Below are 9334 nucleotides of genomic sequence, written 5' to 3'. Positions count from 1 at the left end.
AGGATAGAGGTTAGGGTGGTCTGGCTGGTGGCGCGGGCACTAAATTGAGGGTGGGCGTGCGCGTCTAGGGACTGATTGCAGGGCCTTTCTCCGGTTTTCGTGGAGGGAATAATGGGTATGAAGGAATTCCGTGTGTAGAAGCAGCAAGGGCTGGTCCCGGCTTCCTCTCGGAGGCCAGTGCCAAGGGGCCAAGGCCGAAAGAAGGGCAGGGGGTACCGTGTGCGGGGTAGCCGGCACCAGCTCCCGGGCGCGGAAGGGGTCGCCGCGCGCGTGTGGGGCGAGGCGGGTGCCAGCGGGGGTGGGGAGCCCCGGGGGCCGGGGCGGGGCGGGGCGGCCGCAGCGGGCCGGGCTGGGGGCGGGCCGGGCTGGGGGCGGGCCGGGGCGGGGCTCCGGGGCCGTCTCGCAGGCTGCGGCGGCCGCGGGAGAGGCGTCCACAGCGGCGGCGGCTGGGGCAGCGGTGGACGCGCGGCCGAGCTGGGCGGCGGCGACCCCGGGTGAGCGCAGCGCGGACGCGGCGGGGGCGCGGCGGGGAGCGCGGGTGGGGGTCGGCAGGGAAGGGGGCTCCGGAGGCGCCGGGGCGAGCCCTGCCATCCTTTCCCAGCTCCCGACGCCCCTGCAGCCTTCAGGGGAGGGAGGGAGGGAGGGAGAGCGGAGGACCCAGTCCTTCAGCCCTTCTCCAGCTATCCGCCGTCCAGATGTCCGTCTGTGCGCCCGTTGCCCCGCTCCCCAGGGCTGCCTCCTGATTGTGTTCCCCGATCACCCCTGTCACCCCTCAGCCACGCGGTACCGCGGTCCCCCCGCCCCCAGCCAGGTATCTTCAGCTCCAAAGCCATTCTTCCAGGACACCCCAACCTTCTGCTTCCCCCTTCCCACCACCAGAGGCCCAGGCTCCCCACCTCTCTCTACAGAGCCAGAAGCAAGGATGACCCCCCTCCCCAGTGCCTGCACACCTGGACCCTTCTGCTGCAGCCTGCCCCAGATGTTCTTAGCCAGTCAGCGCACTGCTGTGCCTAGGACCCAGGCCTCCTGGCCCTATCACCTTCCTCCTCCTGAGAATCCCAGTCTGGCAAAAGGGACTTTACAGATCTTACGCTTTGGGAACAATTTGACCCACTTCCCAAAAGGCTGGTCCCAGGCCAGCCATGCAATTTGTTGGAGACACCTGTCTTGCCTGCCAGCTGAAGGACTAAGAAGCCTCTCTCATAATGGGCCAGTGGGTACCTGGATCCTTCTCCAGGCTGTCCTGACTTGCTGGCCAGTGTCCCCAGGGACCAGAACCAAGACCTTTGCCATTTAAGACCCCCAGAGGTATATGCTGACCCCACCCCCCAGATCCTCAGAATTCCCCCAGCCACTGTGTTGGGCGTGTAGGGTCCAGTACTGACGGGCCACCCTTCTGGGCCCGGTCTCCTCGCCCATGTCCCTGTTTCCCTGCTTGCTCCCCGGGACTCCAGGGCAGAGTAATGGGGCAGGTGTTTTCGGCCTCGATCGCCCCCACAGCTCTGTGGCCCTCCTGCCTTACTCCGTTGGAAACTTTTCCCGTCTTTCACCATCACCATCCCTCTGGATAGGGCCTGGGCCATCTTCATAGCACTGAGTCTCCAGGGCACAGCAGGCTGGGCTGGGATCTTGAAGGACTGGGACCTGTGCTGCATGAGGGCCAGCAGGAGGAGGGTGGCTGCTAGCCAGGTCAGGCTGGGCATCTGGGCCTGGGGACTAAGGCTTTAGGGTGGGTCCTTGGCTTTCACTGAGCTCCGAATGGGGTCCCAGGCTCGCCTTGCTGTGAAGAGAGGAGGCAGAGCAGGGGCTGTTTTTCCTGCGTGCTTCTGACTGTCTTGTGTTGCTATGGTGACAGTTTTGCCTCTCTTCCTCCTCCTGACTCTTCTGGGAGCTGGTTTTTATTGGTCTGTTGTCCTGTCTTTTATGGCTCTAATTTCTCCTTTCTACTTGCTCTGAAATAAACAGTCATAAACATGGGCACTGGGCCCAGGCTGGGGGCTGGCAGAACTTCACCTCCTTCTGGCCCTGGGCTCCTGCGAGGGGAGAGAGGTGGGGACAGACCTGCCCACACTCCCTCCTGCCCTCAGCTCTGGGAAGCGGGCAGCGCCGCCGTCTCGGGCACACGGTGCCTCGCATCCTACCTCGGTGCTAATAAGAGATTCCATGTGTACTGGAGGAGCTCACTGAGGTTCATGACAGCGCTGTGTGGTAGGGACTGTCCCCACTTTGCAGATGACAAGACTGAGCTCAGAGTGAGCCTTCTCCCTCGGGTCACACCGGATTTAGCACCGAGTCAGCGCTCCGTTTTTGTTCAATGAATGAAACAGTGATGGAACTGGCACCAAACGCCCATCTCCCTGACTTCCCACCCTGTGGGCTTCCTGGTCTTGCTCCTCCCGGGACAGCAGAGCCCCCTAAGCCCTGTATTCTGGGGGTGCCGCTGACTCCCACAGTGGCAGGCTGCCGGGGAGCTGCCTGTCAGGTCTCTGGTGCACCCTTGACCCCAACTGTGGGAGACCCAAGTTGAGAGGAGAGTGAAGCCACTTGTGACTTCCTGTTTTTTTACTCAGCCCCGAGAAGCATTCAGTTTGCTTTTGCTCTCCGGGCCTAGATGCAACTGGGTGAGTCAGGGGCACTGAGAGCCAAGTTAACCCACTCCCCCCCTCCGCCCCCATCCCAGCCAGCCCTGAGTGAGGAGTTCAGAGTTTGCCAGGGCCATAGGGTCACCGACTGTCAGCTGTCGGTGACACTCTCCAGAGAAGCTGCCCCCTCTCTTCCCTTTTATTTTCCCTTTCTCACACACTCTCTTCTTTCCCACCCCCTTCCCTTCACTTTGCCTATCTATGCTCCAGGCTTGGTAACATGAAGAGACTAGGGAATCAGCAGCCTCATTGCCGGATGTCGGCCCTGGGGAAGTCAGTTCACTCCTATGGGCCTCAGTTTACCGTCTTTAAAATGGGGCTGAGAGCATCTGTTCCAATAGCCGTGTTTGCTTGTTCCTGAAGGATGGTAAGGAGTAGCCTGAAGAGGGTACTTTAAAGGTTTGAAAGCCTGAAGCACCTATAATGTCTTCATCCCGTTGGGAAATCTCAGTGTTGAAGAGACCCTGAGCTGCTGCCCAGAGATGGAAAGCTGATCTAGGAATCATTAAGCTGTGATAGCTCAGGTCTGGGAGGCATTGTCTAAAGTCATCTTGTCCAGCCTTGATGTTGAATTCACTTCCATTCATGCACTTGACCTTCATTGAGCATCTACTCTGTACCAAATACAGTTTTGGCAACTGGGCATTTAAAACACTGTCCATTATTCCTTTTTTCAAAGAATGTAGTCAGACATAGAAAGAGATTCTTCTGATGCGTCAGAGAGGTGGTGTGATGAAGGGAAAGTTGGGGTGATGTGGGGCCCCAGACACCTTGACTAGGTCACCCATTAAGTTTGAATCAGGCAGCCTGTGCTTGGTGGTTACAACATAGTTGTCCTACTGCTGCCCACTTGGGGAGCCCGAGTCCAGCCCTCACTGCGATGGGGTGATTGCTGCGGAGCCCCTCACTCAGCAGCTGAGCAGGAACAGCAGAGGCCTATGGCAGGGAGCCAGTCCTGCCTACCTTGCTGAGTTTCGACTCGTCGACCCAGTATCCTCTGGTTCCTAGTTCATCCAGGTTAAAATCCTTTCTCAGAGGCTGCATGGTGTGATTGGAAAGAAGTGGATTTTGGAGTCAGCTATGAATCCAGACTGTGCTGCTGCTGTGTCCCAGTTGGGGGATCCTGAAGGACTGTCTAACAGCTCCGAGCCTCAGTTTGTGTACCTGTAAAATGGCAACACTGATACTTGTCTTCCAGGAAGTAAATGATCTTATGTCTTTATGGCTTCTGGCATGGTGCCCACCTCACAGTAGACTTGCCCTTATTTACTTTCATTGATTAGAAAAGAGTTCTCAGTTACTGGGCCTCTGGGTCCTCTTAGAACTGCGGTGGGGAGCTCTTTGGACTAATTCTGGCCTTCAGAGATCTATTCGTTATCTGGGAAGGTTAAAAATTGCCCATGCTCTGGTTCCTCAACTGTTGGTTAGTCTTTGAGTTATCTCTCACCAGATAAACTATACTCCACAAAACGGTGCCTCTATGCAAATCACCAACACTTTGGCTTTCTCAAAGGGGAACGAATTTGAAATGGCCAAAAAACACTCTGAGTTTCAAACATAGGTTACTATCTGTGAGAATATTTTAATTTGATATAGACCCACATGTTTATTTTTGCTTCGTTGCCTTTGATTTTGGTGTCAAATGCAAAAATTCATTGTTCAGACCAGTGTCAGGGAGCTTATCGCCTGTATGTTCTAGGCGATTTATGGTTTCAGGCCTTATTTGCAAGGTTTTAATCCATTTCGAGTTCATTTTCATATACAGTGTAAGATAGTGGTCCATTTTCGTTCTTTTGCATGTGGCTGTCCAGTTTTCCCAGCACCATTTGTTGAAGAGACTGTCCTTTCCCCATTGTATATTCTTGGCTCCTTTGTCAAAGAATACTTGAAAATGAATGCTTCATACGTTTCATACTGGACATGTTTAGCTTCCTTTTTTTAAAGTTACCATATATATGTATATACATTTTTCTCAAATCATCACCAGAACTCTGTGACGTTAGTATTCTTGTCCCCTTTTTATAGTTAGGGAAACCGGGAAAGGCAAGGTAACTTGCAAAGAGTCCATCAGCTAGTAAGGGACAGGGCCAGAATTTAAAACTGGGTCCTGCTTGCACTTTCTGCCATAGTATACAGTCTTGTCATTTCCTTGGCTGGTGTGTCAGTGACCTAAAATAATTGTGTTTGGAGAAGGAGAGCAGATTTCAATGGGAGTGGAACTGGTCAGTAACTTAGACTCATAGTAAATATTTAGAGACTTTATTAAGGGTTTTGCTCTCAGCGTAGCATTAATAAAGCTTTGTGCAGTTGGCGAAGGCCTCATTCCTAGAAGTGATGAATGGAAGAAGAGTCTGATACGTCTGAGTTAAGAGAAAATGTTTGACGATGTTAGGAGTAGCTTCCTTTGCACAAGAATGCATTGCTGCTTTGTCATTGAAATAAATTGAACTGATTTTGTAACTGAACATACAAACGGAAAACATGACAGGTGCGTCCCAGGGATATATACGGACCGAAGCAACAAGGTCAGAAAATGTGGGTGGATGGCTTTTAAATGTGAGGGTGATTTGGATTCAGGCTGGCATTATAACCCACGTCTAGGAAGATGGAGGTATTGAAAAGCGATTACAGAATTGTGCACTCCTAGCCTTTCTCAGGTAATTTAGAAGCCTAATTTCCCTGGTTTGGGGAACCCGTTGTCCCAGCGAATCCAAGTGCTGAAAATGGGTGCCATGTCCACCAGCAATGTGCTTACTGGGTCCAGCTTAGCGCCGCAGACAGATGTGCTTCTATTTGCAATTATCTCAGGGTCTGAGTCTGGTGTCTGCTTATTTAATGACTTCACTTTCTAATAAAAATTCTGTATGGTGTAGATAATTAGATCTTTAAAATGAAACTGGGGAAATGGTATGCCCCCAAAGAATTGAACTGCAGTTTTATGATGGATCAAGCATTAAAATGAGATCATTCATTCATTCATTTAACAAATATGTATGGGGTAGGTTCTTGCCCTGTGCTGCACTAGGTAAGGAACAGAGATCAATAGGGCATCATCCCTGCCCACAGCTGGTTGTCATTCCAGGGGAGGCCGAGGAGGAGACGCACGCCTAAGTGGAGCTTGGCATTTGTCATACAGAGTGCCGTGTGCCAGAAAGAGGGAAATGTAATCGTTTCGACTCTTACTGCAAGAGTTACTATTGTGTTATTTGTGGAGCACCTGAATTACACCGGACATGTTGCAGGGAAGAGGGGGAAAGCACGCGGCTTGGACAGCTGATGACCCGGGCGTGGCTCTCAGCTCTGCTCCTCGCTGCCTGGGTCCGTTTCTCTGTCGGTGAAACGGGAAGGTTGAATTTGAGGACTTAAAAGAGTCCTTCTGCATCGAGGAGCCTGATGATTCTAATACGCCCAGGGCTCCTTTTCCTGAGTGACAGGGGAAGAGGCAAATCTGGCAGCCTTAGTCAGTGGGGCTGCCGAGGCCGAGCTGGGGAGGGCGAGAGCCAAGGGTGTTTTCAAATAATCCTCTCAAAGAGCAGAGAAACCTTGCTCTCCTCCCCAGAAAGGGAACCGCTGTTCTGGTTGAGCATCAGATAAATGAGTGGAAGTCAAGGCCAATGACAACAGGAAGAGACAAAAGGGATGCAGGAGCTCAGCAGAGGCGGGGAGGAGAGTCACCAGCTTACTCCCACTTTCCAGGGTCTCTGCTGACATGGAGATGGAGGGCTTGGCTTCACAGAAGCCTTGGCTACTGCAATTGTTTTAAGTTAATGTCCTTTTAAAAAAAAATAATTTGGTTTGATGATTCCCAGGCTTTAGAATAAATGAAAATGCACAATCATCTTAGGATCGTGAGGAACAATGACAAACACACAACTTCCTCAACACTCCATCAAGTCCCGTCTTTCCCACTGACCACCAAACACAGGCCCCTCTAGTAGCAACCACGGGACTGGGTCCCAGTCGCCTAGAGTAGCATGGCAGCGTGCTGTGGCTGGGGGACGAGCAAATTCTCATCTGTCTGAGTCTCGTGGTCCTCTTGGTCCAGCGTGGGCCACAACACCTTCTGAGCCATGTAAATTATTGTTGGCAGCAATCATGAGCATTTAGGATCACTTTTAGCCATCTTCTGATGAACTTTTGAAAGAGATATCCTCATTCTGGATGGGGAAACAGAAATGCAGAGGTGTTAATGAACTTGCATCAAGTCACCTCATTAAGGAAGGTTGCGGGCTGCTGCCTGAAGCCACCTCTATGTGCCTGCAAAGCCTGGTCTCTCTCTACCACCCACACGAGAGATGAGAACCGTGCCTATGTGAGGAGCGTGGAATTAAGAAGCATGCATCTTGGGTAGAGTCCTCATCTTCAAGAGCTAGATGTGCTTCCATACCTTGAAATTGAAAGAAGAAGAAGAAGAAGAAGAAGAAGAAGAAGAAGAAGAAGAAGAAGCAGCAAAGAAAATAGAGCTGTATTTTCAGTGCTTCCCCATGACCGGTATCTTTGCATTGGGCTGATGTCCTTGGAGGGTGTCCTTTGCTCAGCCCACTTCATCAGAGAATGCCATCCGGCAGTAATGAGCTGAGCCTCTGGTGTGTGCGGCATATGGCCTTGCTGAGCTGTGAAGCCCACCCAGTTGAGACAGGTTGTGCAGAACTTATATTTCAGACCTCTCCCTGCGACAGCTGGAGGTCACAGGAACACGCGAGAACTGTGGTCTCAGCTCACACAATGACGGACTTGCTTGTCCTCGAAACTGGAATGACACCTTTGGTCTACTTCCTCTATTGTACAAAAACTGAGGTCAAGAGAAAGAGACAGATAGATGGGGAGCCAATACCAGAGGCTTTTCCAAGGCTGGGGCAAGAATTCAGCTTCGCTAGAGCTGCAACTGGGCTCTACCTCTTTGAGAGGTCTAGAGGTGAAAGGAGCATCTAGAAGTTCTGGGAAAATATCCCGGGGCTACAAGGCGAATGTGCCCCTGGAAGCAAACAAACCTGGGTTGAAATCCTGGCTCTTCGCCTCAGCAAATTCCTTAGGCTTGCTAAGGTTCCTAAGTTTGTCATTTATGAGCTGAAGTTAATAATAATTGTGTCTCAGGCATATTGTAAAGGACAAATTAATTAAACATATGTCAGTCTCCCTTTTTTTGCCTGCTCTTTGAAGAAAATTTGAAAAGTTTTTGCTACTTCCTTTAGGCTCCTCTTTATTTGTTGTTTGGGGTGAAAAATGACACGGGGCTTTTCCTTGCTCCTGACAAAGCCCCCGAATCCACTCCTCTGGGTTGATATTTCTAGCTGTTATACTTGAATTGAAGCTGGCTGGAGTGTTTGCTGGAGTGTAAGACAAGGGTTGTACTTTATAAGTAATGCGTCTCCCCACCCTTAGTCTTTTTCTTATTTATTTATTTTGTGTGTGTGTGTGTGTATGTGTGTGTGTGTTTTCTTTCTGGAGTGTTGAGGTTTCAAATCTGGGCCCTTGAGTGCCTTCAGATGGAATAAATGAGGTTGTAAGCTATTTTCTGAAATTCCCTTCTTTGCAAGTCCAAAATCCAAAATACTCTGAAAAGTTAAAGTTTTGTCTTTCATAGCTCATTTGGAGGCAAAAGCTGGCCTGATCGTACATAAGATTATTTATAGTTTTTATTTATACCGCTCTAGGTGAGTAAGATTTTTCATCAGATAGATGAGTGCCCCTGACCCTGCCCAGGGTATACATAACATAGTATATGCACTATATTATTGTTCTAAAATCTGAAAGATTCTGAATTTGGAAGTACATGTGGGGAAGAAATTTCAAAGAAGTGTTTGTGGGCTTCTTCTTCAAAAGCCCATAGGAACACACAGCATCCCTTGGGTTGGGGGGTTGGGAAGGCATGGGTGGGGCCCTCGAGACTCCTACCTTTGGTACCAGATGGTATGGTGACATGGTTCATCCGTTGCTCATCAAAAGCCTTAAAGCATATTTTGTATGTGATATGTATTATATGCTGTATTCCTACAATAAAGTAAGCTAGAGAAAAGAAAATGTTGAGAAAATCATAAGGAAGAGAAAATATATTTATAGTACTGTACTGCAATTGTCAAAAAAAAATCTATGTATAAGTGGACCCGCACAGTTCAAACCTGTGTTATTGAAGGATCCACTGTAATAGGGAAAAAAATTAAATGACCATCCTTGGCACGGACCCAAAACAACAGGAGCAACAACAACAACAAAACTTTTTTTTTTTTAAGATTTTTATTTATTTATTTGAGAGAGAGAATGAGAGAGAGAGCACATGAGGGGGGGAGGGTCAGAGGGAGAAGCAGACTCCCTGCTGAGCAGGGAGCCCGATGCGGGACTCGATCCTGGGACTCTAGGATCATGACCTGAGCCGAAGGCAGTCGCTTAACCAACTGAGCCACCCAGGCGCCCAACAACAAAACTTTTTAAAGCATAGGTTCCAAAGTTTCATTGAGACAAAGTAATTTTTTTTAAAATTCCATAGAACTAAAAATAAGCTGGGAATTTTTGGTCTAGTGTGGCTTATAGTCCAATTTCATCATTGGCCTTTGGAGGAAGGTGGAAGGGAATTTTTAAATCTTACTCATCATTTTAGCCGTGTGAGGAGGAACCAGGGCCTGAATAGTTGAGCCAGGGGAAGTGAAAGCGGCCGGCAGAGCGTGAGAAGGTCTTGCTTCTTATCTTGGGTCTGC

The 9334-nt window shown here is 50.1% G+C and overlaps 1 protein-coding gene across 5 annotated transcripts in view; it reads left to right on the top strand.

Annotated features, from left to right (window-relative positions):
* The first annotated feature begins 393 nt into the window (after nt 1–393).
* Nucleotides 394–9334, top strand: part of CYRIA (CYFIP related Rac1 interactor A) — a 104895-nt gene continuing 95954 nt past the window's right edge. For all 5 annotated transcript variants that reach the window (XM_032430136.1, XM_032430134.1, XM_032430131.1 and 2 more), the window contains exon 1: nt 394–494. The gene's annotated coding sequence lies outside the window, so the exon portion shown is untranslated. The remainder of the gene's footprint in view (nt 495–9334) is intronic.

The sequence above is a fragment of the Phoca vitulina genome, unplaced genomic scaffold (genome assembly GCF_004348235.1).
Source record: "Phoca vitulina isolate PV1807 unplaced genomic scaffold, GSC_HSeal_1.0 scaffold42, whole genome shotgun sequence".
Classification (NCBI taxonomy): Eukaryota; Metazoa; Chordata; class Mammalia; order Carnivora; family Phocidae; genus Phoca; species Phoca vitulina.
Note: the sequence above shows the minus strand (reverse complement) of the source record. Positions and strands in the feature narration are given on the sequence as shown.